This window comes from Eptatretus burgeri, chromosome 9 (genome assembly GCF_056783735.1).
Source record: "Eptatretus burgeri isolate ZD-2024b chromosome 9, Ebu_testis_v1, whole genome shotgun sequence".
Taxonomy (NCBI): Eukaryota; Metazoa; Chordata; class Myxini; order Myxiniformes; family Myxinidae; genus Eptatretus; species Eptatretus burgeri.
In genome coordinates this window covers 75,476,090-75,499,562 of record NC_140969.1, presented here as the reverse complement: position 1 = coordinate 75,499,562, position 23,473 = coordinate 75,476,090, and the positions used below count along the sequence as shown (strand labels likewise).

The 23,473-nt window shown below is 46.4% G+C and overlaps 1 long non-coding RNA gene across 2 annotated transcripts in view; it reads left to right on the top strand.

Annotated features, from left to right (window-relative positions):
* Positions 1–19,434, top strand: part of LOC147020376 (uncharacterized) — a 33,257-nt gene extending 13,823 nt beyond the window's left edge. For both annotated transcript variants that reach the window (XR_015061809.1, XR_015061808.1), the window contains one exon: positions 18,872–19,434. This is a non-coding gene — a long non-coding RNA (uncharacterized LOC147020376). The remainder of the gene's footprint in view (positions 1–18,871) is intronic.
* Positions 19,435–23,473: the final 4,039 nt, after the last annotated feature.

Below are 23,473 nucleotides of genomic sequence, written 5' to 3'. Positions count from 1 at the left end.
AGATGGTAGAGAGAGAGAGAGACAGACAGACAGACAGACAGACAGACAGACAGACAGACAGACAGACAGGCACACCGAGACTTGCCAGTATTGAAAGACATAGTTCAAGTGTTTGACCAGGTTGTGATTTTATCAAGGTCTAAAGATATGGAAGAGACTGCTGATGTCTATCTGAAGGATTGGGGATGTCACAACAGAGGGTGGAGTCATCAGCAAATAAATAAATTGGAATTTCTGAGTCAGAGAGATCATTGATGAAGATCAAGAATAGGATGGGGCTGAGAACACTGCCTTGGGGCACTCCACCCTTGAAGGAGAGGAGATGAAAGGATTCCATATCGAGCCACGTTGGTGACGAGAGTAGAGGACGCCAGTAACCCAAGAATGGAGTTGGCCTTGGATGCAATAGGCAGAGAGTTTGAAGAGCATGGTGGGCTGCCAGACTATATCAAAAGCTTGAGATATGCGAAGAGAGAACGGCCTTCATCTCATGTCTGATATCGAGGGTCTTCATCAATTGTAGGAGAGTATAAGCAGCATGTCTCAGGTAGAGTGAAATGATGTGAATCTGAATTGGTGATTTGAGATGAAGCCGTTGGAGAAAAGGAAGGATTTCATATCAGCTGTGATTATGTATTCTGTGACATTACTCATGACTGGAAGCAAGCTGATAGATCTGCAGTTAAGTGGATAAGTTTTTGCACCTTGTTATGTAATGTGGTAATGTTGGGTGATTTCCAAGCAGATGAAAGATGACTTAGGGCAAATGATAGGATGAAAATTACCCCCGTGCGGGAGTGACGGTCATCTCTGCGAGAAAATATATAGCCTCCTGAAGGTAGGGCAGTTTTTGCAAACTTTGAAGTCACGTGACGCGAAAACAAAAGCGAATATGGAAAATCCGGCCTGAGAAAATTTAGATATTGTCCCATAGATTTATATGCCACAATCAAATTCAAGATCCCTTGAAAAATGTAGGAGGAGATAGATTTTGAAAATTGTCATTTTCGCATGAAAATCGTCATTTTCGCATTTTTTGCCAAATTTGAAGTCACGTGACACGAAAACGAAAGCGAATATCAAAAATCTGGCTGAAGCAAATTTAGATATTGTCCCATAGATTCATATGCCACAATCAAATTCAAGATCGCTTGAGAAATGTAGGAGGAGATAGATTTTGAAAATCGTCATTTTCGCATTTTTTGCCAACTTTGAAGTCATCTGAGACGAAAATGAAAGCAAATATCGAAAATCCGGCCAGACTAAATTTAGATATCGTCCCATAGATTCATCTGCCACAATCAAATTCAAGATCACTTGAGAAATGTAGGAGGAGATAGATTTTGAAAATCGTCATTTTGGCATGAAAATCGTCATTTTCACATTTTTTGCCAACTTTGAAGTCACGTGACACGAAAACGAAAGCGAATATCAAAAATCTGGCCGAAGCAAAAATAGATATTGTCCCATAGATTCATATGCCACAATCAAATTTAAGATCGCTTGAGAAATGGCGGAGGAGATAGAATTTGAAAATTGTCATTTTCGCAACTTCAAAGGCCTCGTGACCTTGACCTTCGGTGACCTTGACAGTCATACCATTGTGTACGTCTCATCGACCTCTATCAGGATCACCAATGACCAGATCTCCTGCTTCAACTTCATTGTGAATGGATGGACGGAAGGATCGAAGGACATCGACACCCATATTATTAGGTCATGCTCGAAGAGATGATCTAAAAAGGGCAGGAAGGAGATTTGCAAGAGCAGTAGAATAGGTTTTTAGGACATGTGGGCTGATGCTGCCCAGTCCAGTTGTGAAATGAGTGTTGAGAGTTCCAGTCATTTGCTGTGATAAGGATGAATTTTCAATCCAAATAAGTTTTGTGAAATTAAGCACTTTGCTGAGAAAATCTTTTTTGTTGCAGCCATGTTGACAGCAACTTTCACAATCTCATCATTTTTCACCAAGATTACTTCAACAGTTACTTGTTCAAGGCATGTTGGATCACTGTATGTGTTTTTGCAAAAGGAAATCCACATAAACCTTTTCCTTGCCCCAACAGTAAGGACCACCTCTTCATTCTTGCTGACGCAAACTGTGACACTGGTTTATGCTCTTTTTAAAGAGTTACCAGAGGTTTATGGTCCATCATTAGTGTGAAGCATCTCCCCAGAAGGTATTGTCAATTTTGCTGCACCAACCACTATTCCCAATGACTTCCTCTCGCTCTGGAAATATTTTTTCTCCACATCATTCAGAGTTTACGATGCATAGGCCACTGGCTTTAACTCACCACATTGATGGTTTGACATAGGACTGCCCCAACACTGACAGAGGATGCATGAACTTGAAGAACCAAGTCAGCATCAGGGTTGTTATGATGTAGCACACGACTTGAGCACAAAGCAGCCGGTTTTTTTTTTGTTTTTTTGGAAGCTTGCACAATGATGACATGATTATGTTGAAATCCCGAACAAAACGCCAAAGGAAATTTTCAAGGCCAATGAATGACTGCAATTCTCACATGTTTTCGGGTGCTGCTGCCTGTTGAATTTTTTTTCAAGCTTCTATTTCATAGGAAAAATTGCTGTAGCCAAAATAACTAACCCAAAATATTCAATCTCATCCAGCATAAGATAGGATTTGTCACGTTTTAAGGTCATTCCATTTTCCTCCAGCCTTTTCAAAACCCTGTGAGTTATTTTAAAGTGGTTGTTATCCCTATACCCGTCACCAACATATTGTCAATGTAAATACAGCACCCAGGGAGATATTTTGGCAAATTCTCTGGTATGTTGAAATATGGGTACGGCACTATTCACATCAAACAAGAGCCTTCAGTATTGGTACAACCCCTGGTGTGTTTTTTACCGTAACATACTTCCAGCTCTCAAGAGCCAACTGTTATTGGTGGTAAGCCTGAGATAAATCAACATTTGTTTACTTCTTTCTTCCTGATAGTTTGTTCAACAGTTCTTCCAGGCTAGCGAATAGGTATTGCGTCAACTCAGAATATTGTGCCAGAATAGTCACCACAAATCCAAAACTGGCCATCAGGTTTGATGACCGGCACAGTGGAGGATGCCTATTCCGAGTGCTGAACTTTCTCAGTTACACCATCCTTTTCAAGCATTTCCAGTACCTGATCAAACTTTTTGCGGATGGCAAAAGGAACAATTCCAGACTTCATAAATACAGGGTTATCGTCCTGCACCTTCAGAGTAACCTTTACCCCCTTTCTACTTTCCCAGGGTATTACAGTTAAATAAATCAGGGTATTACCTTTTGAAGTCATCGGTGATGATGGGAACAGGAATATTGAAGATATTGTTACGAATTTGGGAATTTGATTGCACACAACATAGTTTCCTTCAGTCAGTGTGGTGAATTGAGGTGAATTGAGGGACATGACGCGGGATCACATGTTGTGCGTCTCGCGTATAAGGGGAGGTCTCTGCGGTGCGGGGTGATTGTCCCCGGGGCATTGCCATTTACATCGGCTGTTCACTTGATGCTCGTTGACTGAAGGTGCTCATTGACTGGTGAGAATGGAGATTATATCGAACTCCGTGCTTACGCGGATTTAGTCTGCAATGATTAATCGCATATGTATACGTTACTGCTTATGTACTCCTAGCTGAACCTGTATTCCTCGGTGTGCCCACAGAAGCGGCTCCAATCAAATGGAATAAAGCCTAAACTCTGAAGGTTCTTCTCTCGCTCTCATTTCAATTTATTCCATTTGGTTTTCTCGGCTCTCTCAACCAACGATGGACAAGATCTACAAACCAGAGAGGTTCGACGCAGACCCAAACGCGACTGACGCAGAAATGAAATGGTCGCATTGGTTCTGTTCCTTCTCACACTATCTGACCATCATCGAGGAGGGAGCTGACAAATTCGCCGCTCTCGTGAATCATGTCTCGCCCAGCGTGTACAGGCTCTTCTCGGAGTGCGACACTTACGAAGCAGCGATCGAGGTGCTGCAAGCGCTCTACGTGAAGCCCAAGAACGAGGTATACATACGACATCTTCTCAACACACGCAAGCAAGCAGCTGGGGAGACAATCGATCAGTTCCTGCAAGCTCTGAATCAGCTGGGAAAAGACTGCAGCTTCCGGGCCGTAAACGCCGAGGAACACCGAAAGGAAGCCACACGGGAGGCATTCATCCAAGGACTCAGATCAGCCCACATACGGCAACGCTTACTAGAGAAAGCGCAACCCACTCTTGACAAGGTAGTCGATCAGGCACGAGCGATGGATACGGCTCAGCAGCAATCTGAGTCATTTGGGACACCGATGCTGCTAATGAACGCTGCTACGGTGGGAACTCAAGGAACCCCACTGGCACAGACACAGCCAGACATAGGGGATGGAGAAACACCCGAGGAGCCGGATACACAGGCCACGTCAAACTCCTCAGCAACTGCTCCGGTTGGTAAATGCTTCTTTTGTGGGTACAAAAGGCACCCTCGTCAAAAATGTCCCGCCAGAGATGCCACATGCATGAATTGCGACAAGAAAGGGCATTACGCCAGGGTATGTAAATCTACTCTAAGGAGAAATAAACCCACTTCTGCGGCTCTCTACTCGCAAAATAAATTAACTGCTGCCTCCCCGGGGAATCTATCCAAGGCTATCAACGTACAAATTAACGGGCATATGGCTGAGGCACTGATTGACACGGGTAGCTCTGAAAGTTTCGTCAACAGCTCGCTAGTGAAGGGCAGGAAATGGATAATCCACCCGACTGACAATACGGTATGCATGGCCGCCACCTCACTACAATCCCGCGTACGAGGGTACTGCAATGTTGAATTGGACGTAAAAGGGTACACGCATCGGGATGTAAGGGTACTGGTGCTTCGTGATTTGTGCGCAGACGTAATTCTGGGTCATAATGTCCTCAAGCAGCACACGAGCGTCGAAATACCCTTTGGAGGAAGCAAGCCTCGTCTAATTTTAAATGCGTTGACCACCGCGGAGGTGACATCCCCCCAGCTGTTCTCTAACTTGTCGCCGATCTGCAAACCGATAGCGATTAAATCGCGGCGATATACCACTGCTGATATGAATTTCATCACCTCAGAAACCAAGCGATTACTGGAAGAAGGAATTATAGAACCGAGCGATTCGCCATGGCACGCATAGGTGTTAGTAACCAGCAGTCAGAACCATAAGAAACGAATGGTTGTCGATTATTCCCAAACGGTCAATCGCTTTACCCAACTCGATGCCTACCCCTTGCCGTGCATAGACGAGATGGTCGAACGCGTGGCCAATTATAAGGTATTCAGCACCATCGACTTGCGAAGCGCCTATCATCAAATTCCCATCCGAGAGGAAGACAAACCTTACACCGCATTCCAGGCAGGGAGGCGCCTCTACCAATTCAGGAGAATACCTTTCGGTGTCACGAATGGGGTAGCTTGCTTCCAACGGGTTATGGACGACATCATCTCAGATGAAAACCTCAAAGACACTTTTGTTTACGTGGATAATGTCACAGTGTGCGGTAGGGATCAGGGGGAACATGATAGGAATCTGGACAGATTCTTGAGCATTGCTAGAAAATATAATCTGACTCTCAACTACGAGAAATGCGTATTCTCGGCAAGGTCAATTGACCTTCTCGGTTACACGATAGCCGACGGCACAATTAAGCCTGATCCTGAACGATTGCTCCCGCTCCGTGAGCTTCCACCACCTCAGGACTTGCAAACAATGCGCCGGGTGATCGGCATGTTCGCTTACTATGCGAGATGGATTTCGCAATAATCCGAGAAAATACATCCCCTAGTGCATTGCAAAAACTTTCCACCAGATGCCGCTGTTGTAAGAGCTTTCCACAGCCTCAAGGATGATATCAGTAAGTCCGTGGTTTTATCGATTGACAGCTCGGTGCCCTTCGTGGTGGAAACCGACGCTTCAGATCACGCCATAGCTGCTACACTTAATCAGTCTGGGCGGCCGGTCGCGTTCTTCTCGAGAACTCTCTCTAGAAGCGAGCAGAGACACTCAGCGATAGAGAAGGAAGCGTACGCCATCGTCGAAGCGCTGCGGAAATGGAGACATTATTTACTGGGAAACCACTTCACGCTCGTTACGGACCAACTTTCCGTGGCATTCATGTTTGATGGGAAAAATAACGGGAAAATTAAGAATGAAAAAATTATGAGATGGCGGATAGACCTAGCTTGCTACAGTTACGACATTGTTTACCGGCCCGGGAGGGAAAACCCTGCTGCAGACACCTTCTCTCGGGTCTACTGCTCGGCAACAATCAGTCAGGCTTTGCAAGACCTACACGTGTCTCTCTGCCACCCAGGGGTAACCAGAATGGCACATTTCGTGTGCAGACAAAACCTTCCCTATTCTGTTGAAGATATTAAACAAATGAATGCTTCATGCCCTGTTTGTGCTGAACTAAAACCCAGATTCTTTGGCGCGGCATCTGGCAGACTGATCAAGGCCACTTCCCCCTTCGAGAGACTAAACATCGACTTCAAAGGGCCCCTGCCGACCGAGACAGACAACAGATACATATTCACCGTTGTTGATGAATATTCAAGGTTCCCTTTCGCATTTCCGTGCTCGGATATGACCTCGGGCACTGTCGTGAGATGTCTCTCTGACCTCTTCGCTATGTTTGGGAAACCTTCGTACATACATTCAGACAGAGGGCCGTGTTTCATGTCGGCCGGGCTAAAACAATTCCTACTAGAGCTCGGCATAGCAACTAGTCGAACGACGGGTTACAACCCACAGGGAAACGGGCAGGTGGAAAGGTATAATGGAGTTATTTGGAAAGCCGTAACTCTGGCGCTGAAATCGAGAGGACTGGGCCCCGAGCGGTGGGAGGTTACTCTTCCCGACGCTCTGAATTCCATACGCTCTTTGCTCTGCACGTCCACCAATGCAACTCCTCACGAACGAATGTTTACTCACCAGCGACGTTATGTTGACGGTCAAACGGTGCCCAACTGGCTGACCCATCCCGGTACAGTGTTCATGAAACACCCGGTCCGACAAAGCAAGTATGAACCCCTGGTGGAGGGGGTCGAACTCATTGACACTAATCCAGAGTATGCTCATGTCAGGCTCCCGGATGGCAGGGAGACCACTGTGTCGGTTCGCCATCTGGCTCCCTCAGGTACTCCTCCCGTAGGTACACCACCTTCTGGCACTCCTCCTTCTGACATTTCCCCCCCAGGAACTCCACCGGGCGACGGGGCTGCCGCGTTCCACCCGAGAGCGATCGAGGAGTCATCCCCGGCACAAGTCGAGGCTCACCAAGAGGATCGGGAGTCTCCCTCAAATGAAACTGCCATTTACTCCCGGAGAGGTCGACGAATAAGGCCCCCTCGATGACTCAATCTGTAAAGGGGATTATCGGCATTCTCGCTGCTCATGCTCCTATATGCCCATTATATCATATATCGATGCTCATTTCCATGCTCCTACAACTCAAAATAATCACTGCTTGGCATGTATGCTTCTGTAGACCTATTAGTCCGCGTTGCTTGAAATGTATACTCCTATAGTGCTAAAGCAATCATGGTGTGTAAGATGGGCCCCTAGTTACATTTTGAAGGTGGGGAGAATGTGGTGAATTGAGGTGAATTGAGGGACATGACGCGGGATCACATGTTGTGCGTCTCGCGTATAAGGGGAGGTCTCCGCGGTGCGGGGTGATTGTCCCCGGGGCATTGCCATTTACATCGGCTGTTCACTTGATGCTCGTTGACTGAAGGTGCTCATTGACTGGTGAGAATGGAGATTATATCGAACTCCGTGCTTACGCGGATTTAGTCTGCAATGATTAATCGCACATGTATACGTTACTGCTTATGTACTCCTAGCTGAACCTGTATTCCCCGGTGTGCCCACAGAAGCGGCTCCAATCAAATGGAATAAAGCCTAAACTCTGAAGGTTCTTCTCTCGCTCTCATTTCAGTCAGCTATGTCGATAAGTGCTTGTTCCCTAGATAGCTCACCTTCCATTGTTTAGATGTTCAAAAATCGATTAGATGCGCTGCGGATCGATTTAATACTTCGGGAATGAACAATGGAGACATCCCTCCCACTCTTTTGCAAAGAGGAAGAAGAATCCTGCTGTCCCGTGACTCATGACTCAACAACTCCCTCCCACCCGTGGTTGAGTGGGGGGGGGGGATGGAGCACGAGGGCATGAGTCACGCTGGGATCGGAGGAAGGGCGGAGAAGGATAAGAGGAGATCTTTTTATTTGTTCAAGGGCAGAGTTGGAGAGGGCAGAGATGGAAGAGCAGAGTTGGAGAAGGGAGTTGAGGGGAGTCGTTCAGCCGTCGGGTCCTGCTTGGCTTGCGTTAGGGTTGAGGCCTTCGAAAGCTTTTTGCTTTGGCTGGCTCAGTGAGCTTCGGCTTCTGTTTGGCTCGGGAGAGCTTTTTGCTTCGAGCTGCTTTGCTTGGAATAAAGTTGAGCCGGTCGCTCGGCTCGAGCTGCGAGTCGTGGCTTCTTCTTCTTCTTGGTTCGTGGAGCTCTTTGTTCTCCATTTTGGTTCCCGGCTTGGTGCGACTCATTGACCTCTTCGTGGAGGTGGTTCCTTGGGGAAGCAACGCATCGACGGGAAGGATCGGCGCCTCGTCTCACCAGCACGTGTTGAGAAGCGCGGGAGGTGGTTCCTCGGGGAAGCGACGCATCGACGGGAAAGATCGGCGCCTTGTCTCACCAGCACGTGTTGAGAAGCGCGGAAGCTCGGGAAGGATCGCGGCTCAGCGATTGGATCCAGCTCGCTCTCGCTGGAGCCCGGGTCCGAACAACTTGAAGATCAAACGAGGTGGAGAGGTTGGAGATAGGCTCTGGGTTTCAGCTCACCTGTCCTCCGAGCTGGAGCTCATTATTAAAGGCCTCTGCCACTATTTCTTGGGTGTGTGTGTGTGTGTGTGTGTGTGTGTGTGTGTGTGTGTGTGTGTGTGTGTGTGTGTGTGTGTGTGTGTGTGTGTGTGTGTGTGTGTGCCTGCGTGCGTACGTTTGTCGGTGGGCCCATCTAATAAGTAGGAACTGCTGTTAAGTGCAAGTGACTGTACATAATAAGTAGACGGTTGTAGTTCTTTTGTCGTGCTTTTGTTGCTTGTATAATTGCATACGTGTTTTGCCTTGTTTAATTGCATACATGCTTTATTATAATAAATGTCCTTGTGCGAATGTAAACCTGTTCGTTGCGTCCATTCCCTCATTGAACTGCCCCATCTTGCTGTCGGAATATAGTTGGTTTTTAAATAGCTGATAAATAGAATCGGGTCTGGCGATAATACCCACTCGGTTAACCCAGAACGGAATGGAGCACTTAAGCGGTTCGTGTCCAAGGAGGCCTTCGCCGAGGTACGGTCCCTCGGTAGGTTACCCGCGCGGGTACTTCGGTATATCGATATTCGGCGATTGACCCTATTCCATGCGGGTAGAATATGGACTGGGCCGTGGTGGGATTAAAAACCCACCCGTGACTGGTTTCTGGCGTTGTTCCAGAAAGTCACGACTGGATTGTCCGTTCGGTGGGCGAAGCGACCGCTATTGGTTAGACGCGGTCATTCGCATGCCGGGCGAGCGCCAATTCTACAACACTGGTGTCAGGAGTGGGATACAGATTCACTCCCTCCAAACTAAATTAACAGGAACCGGATCAAGGGTGTGTGGAGCGACCCTCAGTTCCCATTAAATTGCGGGCTTTAAAATTTATTCCGATAAGCAAGATGGCGGTTCAAGGCGAACGGGTGCAGGGTGGATTGGAAATGTGTTTGATTGTAGGATCCATGGCCCCGGACGGTTCTTTTTATGACCCCACCACTAATTTTAATCAGTGGGGCCGCTCACCCTATACTGAGCACGAACTTTGCTGGCAAACGGAGTCGCAAAATAGCAGCATGATCGCACCTCAGCGCAACATGGAGTGGGCTGCTATTATTAGCACAGCGAACGGCACGACACGAGGCGGGTGCTCCCAGCCACCATTTCAAACCACGTGGTCATGGCAGATGAGGCAGGGCGTCGACGCATACATGGACGAACTTCATGAACGAGTGTCGAATGTCTTTGGGGAGTGGAAGTGTGGTGAGAAATATACAAAAGAATTGCATTCGTTTGCCATTAAATTGCACGAGAAACGGCGGCGCGCAGGCGAGGTTCAGGAGGATTGTGTTCATGGGGAGTCACAACAATTGGCCGATGCGCAGGAACGAATTTGCGAGCTAAATGAGGAATTAGCCAGCACAGTCGAGGAACTACATGGGGAAACGACGGAAGTAGATCGGTTGCGTGGGTTTTTGTTACAAAAGGCGAGCGAACTGAATAAAAGAAAAGCAGAGAGAGAGAGAGAATTACAAGACGAACTGAGGATGTTAAGAGAGGAAAGAATGAGAACAGAGAAAGAAACGCTAAGGAAGCACACTGTGCAGATCGAACAGTTAGAAGCCAAAGCAAGGTTGGAGTGTGTGGGGATAGTGAAAGAACAAGGAATAAAACAGGAAAGGGAGCTCAACCAATTGAAAGAAACGATGCGATTGGAGAATGAAGAACGTGAGAGACGGTGGGGTAGAAAACAAAAACAATATGAGTTTGAAATTAACCAACTCAAGGAAACAGCAAAATTTGAGTCCACAGAGATGGAAAAGCTCCGGAAAGAAAATGAACAACTGAAGAGGCTCAGAGAGGAAGAACGACTCAAATGGGAAGGAAAATGGAATGAGGGAGAAAAGGAAATAATAAAGGAGGTAGCGGTGACAACGACTGAGACGCTGGAAATAGAAATAACAGAGACACGGGAGATAGAGGAGAGAGAGGGGGTGAAGTGGACGACACAAAGGACGAACACACACATGGAGGTAGTGGAGGACAATGGGGGTGAGCTGGTGGAATGTGTTGGGACCCGATGCAAGCAGCAGGATGGCCTCCTCCAGGAACGAGGGGAGGGACTGTGCCCCCTTGAGGTGGATCGCGACCAGGTGAGTCCGTTCGAGCTTTCCAAGTTATAGGGGGCGAGTGCTGTTAACGGGTGCACATGGAGCTTGGGGAGTATGGAGACCCGGGGAGCGCTTGAGGTAGCACAAATCCCAGCGTGGTCGTCCCGGTGTGTGTGGTTACGAGTGTGGTGAAATGCGTGCTGTCAAGCACGCATTGCATGAGTGAAAAGGTGTTTAAGGGAGAAGCGCCGTGTGTGAAAGAAACCGCGTGTGTGAGGTCGCGGTATGAAAGAGAAATGGCGGTTGGTATGCGAAAGGGCACAACCGCATGTCTGAGTGTCATGGCGAGGTGTGTGAGCATCGTGGCACGTGGAAGTTTGTGCGCGAGAGTGTGACGACGACGGTGCCTGACGGTGGACAAAGGCCGAGTAGCGGCCGTGGCTGCATTGGGGACCATGCCGGGATTGCACAGCAGCGCATTCGGGGTCCGTGCTGTGCTCCGCACGAGGCCGCCATGTGTGCGCCTGCAGGAGTGAAGCCCGGTCCGTAAATGCACGTGGTGGATTAGCCGATCTCGCGGACGGACAGAAGGTAGGCTGGATAATGGATGTGGACCGGATGGGTTCTCCAGGTGGGCATGTGTGTGAAGCTCCGACGAGTAGAGCACATGTGTTTGCGTGGGAAACCCCTCAAAACGCGAGGCTTCTTTTTGATGCACAGGGTGACGTCGTGGCTGCAGGGTTGGAATCCGGCAGAAGGGAAATCCCTGCCAGATGGTACTGTACGAGGATGGACGAGATGCGCGAACAGCTGCCAGGACGTCACGGGGAAAGGAGCGCAGGTTGCGAGTTGCCACGCTGGTGCACGCATGAAAAAAAAAAGCAAGCCTCGCTTCGGGTGAACAGGATTCCCTGGGCAAGGGGTGGAAGACCCCCCCCCCTGTCTAAGGGGGCACAGGAACTACTAGTTAGGGGGATGGGTTAGCGATAGTTAGACCGGCTTCATGGGGCAGGGGACAAGTCCTCATGGAGCCCGTGGAATGGATTAGGTAGAGGGATTTCAGTTTAGATTTAGGAAATGGGAATTGTTGGATTTTTTTGGAGACATGGACAGACAGGAAATGTGGAGTGGAGACGCAGCTTAGCTACATAGAGTAAATGGAATGTGCATGAGAATAAGGGATGACGAGGGAGCACGAGTTAGTTAGGGGATTTAATAAGGAAGGACGGCAATATAGAGTGTTGGTGTGAGTTGTGAAATGGAAAGTGTGTGAGGAATGAGTGTCGGACAGTGGGCCCAAGTGTGTGAGTGGAGCGAATGTGGTATGCGTGATGCGATGACTGATTGGGGGGAGGAGTGATTAACATCCAAGTGATCCCGGGGTCAGTTTAATGTTAGCCAGTGTGTTATTCAAATTTATTAAAAGGAGGTCGTTTTATTGGTATCGAGGGAAGGCACGAAACCCGTTTGAAGGGGTGCAGGAATTCATGGACCGGCTGGGAGCATGGCTGTGGAAAGTTGATATTTGTTTAGTGGGCACCCCGGGCACCACATTAGTCGGCCAGAGTAGGCCAAGGGCCCAAGAGGGGCTGGGATGGTGTAGTGGGCATGGCCGACCCATCCGGAACGGAACCCGTAGCGCCAGAATGCCACGGGGGCAGTGTAGTTGGCACGGGCGACCCTCGGAAAGGGACCCAGGGCATCAACATGCCACATGGGCATCGGAGGGGGACAATGCCAGAGAGGGCAACCCCCCGCATTGTAGGGAGCAGCTAGGCTCGGAGGCAGCCTGCGGGCCTGGGGGTGCCATGGTTAGAGTTCGGCAGAGGGGGAGTTCCTGCCAGTTGAGCCACGAAATTGCCACGAAAGCCACGAAAAAATGCCCAGCCAGGAAATTGTGCGAGGACACGTACGAAAATTTGAGGGCAAGGCCCAAATTTATAATGGACACCAACACAGACGACGGGAATCAAGGTTTTTAGAACCGATAGTTTTAAAGTGTGAGGCATTTTTGGAAAGCCCCGGGGTAGTTTCAGGTTAATGAATGTTAGGGTAGTTAGGAGATGTACCCCTTCGCACCATCCATCCCTTCGCTCATTGCAGGCCGCTGGACCCACCTTGGTAGATCGCTGAACTCTGAGGAGGCCATTCTGAGGCTTTGTTGGGCCTCGAGACAGGACGCTAGTCTCTCCCTTTTCCCCTCCAGAGAGGGAACGTTGGGGTTGGGAGTAGGCTAGGTGGACATTGTAGGCTAGCCAGACAATGACGATAAAGGGGGTTAGGGAGACAATTATAAAAGGGAAATAAAAATAATGAGGGGATAAATTTTGTTTTTGTGGAAAATTAAGGGAGCGAGTATGGACAGTGACAGGCCAAGGCGATAGAGTGGGGGGAGACAGTAGGCTAGGTCCGAGCCTGCCTTCAGAGTGGCTGGCACCACCGCACTCCCTTCAGACCTGATGGAACCACACCAGAGGCCGGCCAGCTTCACCTGCCAGCCTCTTGTGCTGCAGCTCCCTGTTCTGCATGGACTTGCCTTGCCATGCCTCGTTTGCCTGCCTCTGCCATGACCACATGCCTGCTAGCCCTTGTTTGCATTTGCCCCTGTGTCCATCCATCACCATGTGCACCAGGACCATCCAGTTTTGCAAGGACTGCCCTGCAGGAAGCCCGTGCATCCATCATGCTCATTTGTGTTTTGCGACCATCTCCATCCATTCCCCTGCATCAATGGACTTTGAAACGACTTTTACCTTCTCCCCTTTCACAGATCACAAGTCCTCGGCCATGGTTAAGTAATGGATAAGTTGAGTGAAAATTGTAAATACGTGGAACCTCACCTGCATGTTTGTTTTAGCGCCAGCTATTTTAGTTAAGTTGTCCGAATGAGTCTGAGAGTTTGTTTAGTTAGTTACGCAGTGCATTAGGTTATTTTTTGGGGACACCTATAAAGAAATGTCGCACTCAGTAGAACATACTAGGGGAAAACTTACACATGCTGGTCACATGAAAATTTGACGACTCGGGACGAGTCTGTAAAAAGTGGATGGGGTAGTGTTACGAATTTGGGAATTCGATTGCACACAACATACAGTTTCCTTTAGTCAGCTGTCGATAAGTGCTTGTTCCCTAGATAGCTCACCTTCCATTGTATAAATGTTCAGAAATCGATTAGATTCGCTGCAGATCGATTTAATAGTTAGGGAACGAACAATGGAGACATCCCTCCCCCTCTTCTGCGAAGAGGAAGAAGAATCCTGCCGTCCCGTGACTCATGAATCAACAACTCCCTCCCACCCGTGGTTGAGCGGGGGGGGGTGGAGTACGAGGGCATGAGTCACGCCAGGATCGGGGGAAGGGCGGAGAAGGATAAGAGGAGATATTTTTCTTTTGTTCAAGGGCAGAGTTGGAGAGGGCATAGTTGGAAGGGCAGAGTTGAAGAAGGGAGTTGAGGGGAGTCGTTCAGCCGTCGGGTCCTGCTTGACTTGCGTTAGGGTTGAGGCCTTTGGAAGCTTTTTTCTTCGGCTGGCTCAGTGAGCTTCGGCTCTGGCCTGGCTCGAGAGGAGGCTTTTTGCTTTGATGGTTCCGTGAGCTTCGTCTTCTGCTTGGCTCGGGAGAGCTTTTTGCTTCGAGCTGTTTTGCTTGGAAAGAAGTTAAGCCGGTCGCTCGGCTCGAGCTGCGAGTGGTGGCTTCTTCTTCTTCTTGGTTCGTGGAGCTCTTTGTTCTCCATTTTGGTTCCCGGTGTGGTGCGACTCATCGACCTCTTCATGGAGGTGGTTCCTCGAGGAAGTGAGGCATCGACGGGAAGGTTCTGCACCTCGTCTCACCAGCACGTGTTGAGAAGCGCGGGAGGTGGTTCCTCGGTGAAGCGACGCATCGACGGGAAGGATCGGCGCCTCGTTTCACCAGCACGTGTTGAGAAGAGCGGAAGGATCGCGGCTCGGCGATTGGATCCAGCTCGCTCTCGCTAGAGCCCGGGTCCGAACAACTTGAAGAGCAAAAAAGGTGGAGAGGTTCGAGATAGGCTCTGGGTTTCAGCTCACCTGTCCTCCGAGGCGATACACTGCTGCGCTATGCATAAGTTAGACTATTGTTGGGCATAGGTTGTGAACGCCGACAACACGCTCAGCATTCGTTGATATAAGTTATCTATATGTTATCGAAACATTCTGTGTACATTACTAATATGTTATGCATACGTCCAACTCGTTATGAATACTTCCAAAACTGGAAAAAAAAATCAATAGTTCAGCGTATGCCAGCGTTTTTACATACATTTTGATACCTTGCCATAAGCTGGCTAAAACGTCAAGCTGTGACAGCGCCTTAAAGGATGATCCACATGTTGATGCAAGTTCTGCCTATAAAAAAAACCAATCTGAAAATCTATCGTTCGGGTGGTAATGAAACCCAGACAAGACAGCTAAGAGGTGAGTGCGCTGCTCTGCATCAAACTTTCAGACCCAGGGAGGAAGGAGAGCACAGGTTAATAGAGACATAACAGAACCAGAAGAAAAAGCAAAATCTGAACACTCCTGATGAAACAACTTTTCTGTAGCTTCAAAGATTCAATTCTCAGAAAGATGAGCCATCAATCATTTGGTTAAGACAAACCCTGGACATTAATCATCGACCCTTAAATACCTGCCCTTAGTTTTCCTTTTGGATTTCGTTCCATTGACATTGAAAAACACAGATATCAATTTCATTTTGAAATACTCATTGATTTAAACTTGAAATCTGCTTGAGGACTGCTACAAAGATAATAAATATTGATTGATGATTGTTTATCAGTGGCACTTTTATGTCAGTCAATGGAAGTCCATGTCAAGAGCTATTTCTCAGGGACAGCTGATCCTTTGGTAAGTTTTGATATCTATATCACATTACTAAGCTACATTGCCAAGCCACCTGCCAACAACCCTGCCATATGCCATCTTCCATGATGGTGTTTCACATACTGCCAAGATAACCAGATGTGGAAGTGGGCAAGGGGTGCACTTCCCCCATTCATATAATATTTGAAATGGTGCAAACGTCACCCTATGCAGCTTGACCACAAAGAGTGCAAAATAATTTTTTTTTGTATACCATGTTGAGGCTCATATAAGAGCTAACACACAGAACATATAACAAAGCAGGAGACAAGAGGGGTGGGAGAGAGAAGCACAAAATAGTGGGGAACAGTGGGATTGAAGATAGTGTAGGAGTTTGTTCCAGAGGTTGGAAAAAAAGAGGAATGAAAGAGTGAAGGTGAGCAGTAATTCTTGAAGGTGAGCAGTAAGAGTGAAGGTGAGCTGTTTCACCAGAAGGGGTTTTTGGCGGACCTTGAATGTCCTGCAGAAATATAGGGGGATAAAGCACAGACAGAGTGGGGGTGGGGTGCAAGGCCGGAGAGGCGATGGTTGAAGACAGAAAGACCACTGACCTGCCTCCAGTGTGAGAGTGAGAGACCCAAAGACCCAGTTTCATCACGGGAGATACCAATGATCGTAAATTCCCTTACCATCAGCAAATGATTCCACATTTTTCAGGTATAATGGGATATTAATATGGCGAAATCTACATTGCTTTCAAAATTCCTTGTGGATCGTGAAGCTGCAGTTTTTGTGGGATCTGGGGCATAGTATCCACCAGGAGAAGGTTAACACCCCCAATAATGTTGAGTTAAACAATGACTCCACTCTCTTCCCTGTGGTGACAGCAACTGAAGAAATGCCTTTGTAGATAGATATACGGATACAGCATATACCTTGTGTAGATAGATATACAGTACTATCACGATATGTGCAATTATGTGAATTATATAAGGGGAAGTAATTGAGGCACAAAGGAGGTTACCATTAAAATTCCGACTTGGGGGGGGGGGGTTAGGTGGGGGTCGTTTAGTGGTTAAGAATTTATGATAAATATGGCTGACTCTTCCTCCTACAATAGTCATACTCTTACAATACTCACACCATTATAACAACTGTTACAATACTCTTACTCTTCTCATATTCTTACTCTTTACCTTACCCTTTCTCCTCCAAGAGCCTTACACTTACTCTTTCAAAACCCTATCCTTACTCTTACAATATTTATGATACTCATACTCTTACAATACCCTGAGCCTTACTCATTCAACTCAAGGTCATCTCATATATATATATATATATATATATATATATATATATATATATATATATATATATATATATATATATATATATATATATGGAGCTCGGTCTCGGTGGGCGTTCGTCCTTCCATCTATCCAGTGGATGGAACTCGTGTACTCTTATAGTGCTTCTCTATACAATATAGAAGAGTGCTTCTCATACTCTGATACTCGTACTCTTGCAATACTCTTAACCTTATGCTTACAATCCTGATCAACTTATCCTTACTCTTACAATCCTGATCAACTTATCTTTACTCTTACAATCCTGATCAACTTATCCTTACTCTTACAATCCTGATCAACTTATCCTTACTCTTACAATACTCTTGCCCTTAGTCTTACAATACATTTTTAGCTTTTCCTTAATACTTTTACACTTGCATTACTCTTGCTCTTACAATACTGGACTTTGGCGTTTTCTACTTGCATTGACCACCCACATAAACCGCCAAGATCCGTTGAGAATTTTTTTTTTGGGGGGGGGGATGGTGTGGGGAGTGTCGTGGCGTGGGACAGAGAGACCATTAACCTCTCTGTGGGGGGACATTGAGGGGGGGGGTCGCATGGCCCACAAAAAATCTCTAAGCATCTAATTCTAAATGTACAAAATAGCCACAATGTTCAAAATTTCCCACTCATGGTATTGCGGCATAGCTTGTTGTCTCACGACATACCTTCACCCCATTCATCGGTTGGCCAGGACGAAATATTCATCAATCGGAAAAATTAATATATGCAGCATATTGGGGTAGATAATTGTGCCTGTCTATATGACAGTGGTGTCTATATGAGTTTGATCTGCTGTATCCGAAAATGCTGTATACCAAGATGGAATTCTAGTTGTGGACCTTCAAAATTGGAAAAAAAAAACCTGAAATGGCAGCCTTTATTTGCTTTGAACCCACAAGGGCAGCTGGGGATTTTTTCCCCACTCAACCACTTGTGTCTTTCTCCAACATTTTCCTGACTGCAACATCATGTTTAAAAGTGTCTCGGCTGAAATTACGATGTATCCTATCTTGACATGTTTCCTTATTACTTCCATCACCGAAGGTGGAAGGAAGTTCTGTTTTCAGCCTTGTCTGTCTGTCTGGTACTTGCAAAATCGAAGATTTTTCAAGTATATTGGTCAGTCGATTTTGTGATTCTGTCTGTTTGTCTGTCTCTCTGGTAATCACCTACAGGTCACAATTTTAAACCAATCTTCACAAAACTTCATCATATGGTAGAGTGTTTCATGAGGAAGAAGCCAATTGTTTTTGAGGTCAAAAGGTCAACATAGGCAAAAGGTTAACAAATTCATCAATTTTCTAAAATCCTCAATTTTCATCCGATTGACCAAAAATTTGAACAGGATTTTCATTCTGCTTACTGAATTCAACCACCAATTATTTTGGAGGTCAGAATTGGCCAAAAGGTCAATGTAGGCCAAATATCAACAAGTTAGGTGAGATTTCGAAAATCCTAAATTTTCATCCCATTGACTTGAAATGTGAGGAGGATTTACATGTCAGGTCACTGAATTCAACCACCTTGTTGACCTTTTTGAGGTCAACATTGGCCAACAGGTGAACATAGGTCAAATTTCTAAAATTGTAAATATTTATCAGATTTACTTGAAATTTGAAGAGAAGTTGCATATTTGGTCATTGAATTCAACCACCTATTATTGTTGTGGTCAAATTTGTTTGATGGACTTTGCAAGTATCGTGCTCTGCACGACATCTTTTTCTTGGTTGTTTATCTGTTTGTTTGTCTGTGTGCAGGATATCTCAAAAAGGTGTGGACAGATTCGGATGAAACTTGGTGGACATATTTGATGTGTAACGAGGATGAATCAATTCCATTTTGGTGAAGATCTGAATCGGCATCCGGATCCGATAATTATTTTAAACGTGACTCTTCACCATTGAGAGATAGGCTGAAAACAATATATTTCGCAGGATATCTCAAAATGTTGTGGACGGACTTTGGATGAAACTTGGTGGAAAGGTTGGGTGTGTGGCAAGGACGAATTGCTTCGATTTTGCTGAAGATCAGTATGCGGTTCCTGATACGAGTTTTATTTAACTTTTTAAGTGATTCTTCACCATTGAGAGATTTGGCGAAACAGGATATATAGCATCATATTTCAAAAAGTTATTGGGCCCAAAAAGTCAGGCAATGCGTGGCAAAGGTATGTGATCTACAAAGTGCCCTTCAGGTATTATACAGGTGATCCTCAGCAAAGAACAATGAAAATGCAGCAAAGAACAAAGGAAATGCAACAAGGAACAATGGAAGCTGCTTGTAGTCTCATGAAGCCAACATGTGTCGTTTTCTCTATGTGTATCACCTGCCAAGGCAAGAATATATATAGACTTATCACTGGTGGAACGCAGGATCTTCAAACCTCCATGAATGTGTACTTCAGAGACAAGCTGAAAGACACAAAGAACAAAATCATCATCGATAGGATTCAAAATCATCATCAATAGGATCTAAAGATATTCTTGCTTGGCATAAATCATGCTGCTCATGGTTCACGGACAAGGGAAAAATTGGAGACAACTTAAGCCAAACTTGAACTCAGCACCAGCAGCAGTGATGTTCAGACAAAACATCGAAGTTCTGGAAAGCCACTGCACTGGGAACGATGCATGTTATGTCAGATATCGATGAAATATATCCTCCATTCAGGGTCCTCATTTGACACTCGTATGATTGTGGAGTGAAACCACTCGTTTGTGATGTGTATGAATTCCATGTTTTGCAATGAAGTGAAAATTGTGATAAATGCACAGTCACGGTTCCCCAAGAAATAGCTCATGTTACAACTCACAAGTTGATGTCTTCATCAAAAAACACGGAATGCCCAATGTTACTATTCACACCCATCGACGGTGTGTTTCTTTCATTTGTTCATGTTGCTTTGAAACTCAGAACAGACATCCTCAGTCATAAACTGGACACATTAGTCCGGTCATAGGACAATTTTTGGTCCGATATTTACCTGCTGGACAAAAGCACCAAATTTGGCATGGAGGTAGCACATGACAAGACAAATAATTTTCACCAAAGAGACAATCGAGACCGTGACCTTAAAGGTCAAAGGTCAAAGGTCAAAGGGAGCTTTTCCTTGAAAACCAAGGTAACATCTAAAGTTCAATTTAAAAAGGTCTAAAATTAGTTTGACAGCTTCCTGCTGTCAGTTGAAGAAGAGTTGAAGGAAGGAGGCTTTGTAATTCTACTAATTATTGATGACATTCACATCTGCAAATTATTTGCATAATTTATGCAGGAAGTATGAATTTTTCATATTTTCCTACTGTATTATAAAAGCCCCCTATAATCGGTTATTGGAGCCAATAATTGACAAGATTGCGTCATTGTACCTGGTAGATTAGATAACTGCTGTTAAAAATAGCATATGCACATTATTCCATTCTACGACAAGTGACTGTTTCAGGGTTAATGGGTTCAGATGTGAGATTGTACGTAGAAAACAATCCCCTACCTTTACACAACACAGATGCGTTTGCAGAGACTTGTGCAGTGAAGACTGGCCTTCACGCATTTGCAGTTTTTGCATGGTTTATTGCAGGAGCACCTTATGAACTCCCGGCACGCACGAGAAAACTTTCGTATCGTCATCCAGACCGGGTGCCAGGATTCCTCTTGTCTGACCCATCCAAACTCTGAGGGCAATACGGCTGTTCGTTTCGGAACATCAGAAACGTTTTCGGAACACAAAATCAGTCAGAGATCTTGACATTCCCAAATGATGCACCACAACTTGATCTCTGAAATCCTCCCCAGAATGTAGTCCCCACAAGTGCTGAAAAGTGTGAGGGGCAATGCACACCCTTGATGAACTCCAGTAACAACTGGAAACAAGTCAGGGATGGAACCACCGCACCTCACAGCACTCTCAGTACCAGAGTATTGATCAGAAATCAGCTTGATCAATTTTTGTGGCACCCTACGAAGACTGAGAATTCTCCAGAGGGCATCCCGATTCACTGAATCAAACTCTTTGTGGAGATCAACATGGGCTGCAAGCTGCCACTGCCAAAACTCTCCTCTGCATTTGGTGGGGACCCAAAGAACAAGGATCGTTGAACTATTTGGTGTAAAGCCTGACTGCTCTGGGCACTGGTGTTCAAGAAGATGGTGGCAAACCCGATCAATAATTATCTGAGCAAAAACCTTGCCTGGCAGGTAGAGCAGCATCACCCCTGGGTAGCTGTTGCAGTCTTGGCGACCACTCTTCCCTTTTCAGAGAGGAACAATAAGGCCCCTCTTCCATTCAGTTGTGATGATGCCTGTGTTCCAGACAGAGCACAGAACTGCATGAAATGACATGAGTGCAGTATTTCCACCAGCCTTCACAAGTTCAGCATGGATGTCACAAATCCCAGGAGCATTACCCCTTTCAACTGCTTCGCTGCCATCTGTGTTTCCATAAATAAAGGTGGTTCACATTTGATTGGAGGGTTATCAATAAGGATAGTTACACCCCTGATGTCCAACTCAATAGTTGGTGGGTCAGTCTGGTACATCCGCTCAGTGCAACCGGCCCAGCGGTCCTTCACTTCAGACTCCTCTGTCAAGAGCCCACCAGCCTCCCCCCAAAATTCAGTACACTGAGGAATGGGCTTGGAGGAATGCAATGCACAAATTCCTCTGTAAGCAGAATAAGAATCACTTTACCACAGGTGATGCTCTACCCCCTCACAGATACCTCACACATAGACCTCCTTCTCCACACTCGGTGCACGTACAGTTTTATGCCTCAACTCCCTGAACAGCTCAGCTCTGCTATTAAGCCTGGCCCTGTGACTATGTTCGATGGTATCCAGTGATCCTTGGGAGACGAAGTTCTTCATCACCTGAGGGTGGGCTCCAAGACATCCACCAGCAACATCAAGGAAGGTCAGCTTGAAGACACTCCACATCTTCAGCATTCCTCAAATCCTCACTCAGCCTGTTTGCAAACTCCTTAGCTAAAAAACTCTTGCTGAAACAAGCTTGTGGTCGGTATTGAGGAACCGAGCACTCCAGTAGACTCTGCAGTTCTGAATCATCCTTCAGCACCCATCAACGAGCACGTGGTCAATCTCCTTTGCCAAACCACCAGCGTTTGGACACCAAGTCCAGTGATAAGCCTGTGGGCACTGAAACCATGAACCAGCCACCCTAAGTCCATGACTTCTTGCAATGTCAAGGAACTAGGTGCTACTCTGGTTCACAGTTCCAGACCCATGGGGACCAACACATGTCTCGTAACCATCACTATCAGTTCCAGTCGATGCATTGAAATCCCCCAAGACTAGAAGAGTATCTCGCCTGGGGCACCAATCAATCATAGACTGGAGTGTGGCATGGCATGCCTCCTTCATAGTGAGATCAATTGCCTTAGTCGGAGCATATAAAGAGACCAAGGAAATGACACCCCCGAAACCTGTCTCATGATTTGCTCATTGTCCATTGTTACCTCAATTATCATGGGAATCAGCTTCTTGGACACAGCTACAGAAACCCCTTGGGTATGGAAACCATCAGAGCGACCAGACCAGTTGTAGGTGTAACCATCCACCATGATCTCACCACTATCCGGTCTCCAAACCTCAGAGAGTGCTGCAATACCATTATCCAAACACTGCAGCTCAGATGATAGCAGAGACAGGTCATCATCCTCTCTTAGGGATAGGACATTCCAGTGACCCAAAGGGACTCACTCAGGTTAATCCAATGAGACCCCTGTCTGATGGATAAGACACACCACCGCAATCTGACCCAGGAAGGTCACTTCATGCTTTTCCTTCTATCATCAAAGAGTGGGGGTTCCGAAGGCTTTGCCCCAATCCCATCATCTGGTGGGCTGTACTGTGAAGGGCAGCTGCACAGGAGGTACTGCCACGGAGTTGTTTTTCAGTTTTCTTTGCATTTTCTTTTGTGTGTTTTGCGGAATGAAGTTGTTTTTACGGTGGCCGGAGTGCAAATCCTGCCACCAACCTCCTAGAGAGAGGTCCTCAACTGCAGGAGGACATCCGCAGATGCAGTTTGGCACCAGATATAGATGGCTTTTGGCTCAAAAGGAGCTCTTCTGCCCTTTGACAGGTTTTGTTTTTAATCCTGCTGGGTGTCCATATCCATACACCCTCCTCACCAGGAAACCTTGTGGGGGATGCAGTTTAGTTGCTGACAACCTCACCATGAAACAGGTTAGTACAGCTTTACATGATACCTGTAGCAAGTCACAGATCTGGTCTGGCCTGACTTGACAATAGATATGGTAGTCAGAATGTGTTTAATGATACTGGGAATGAGTCAGATGCTCACCTGAATGATGATGATGAAAATAATGACACCAAAACAGTCATGAC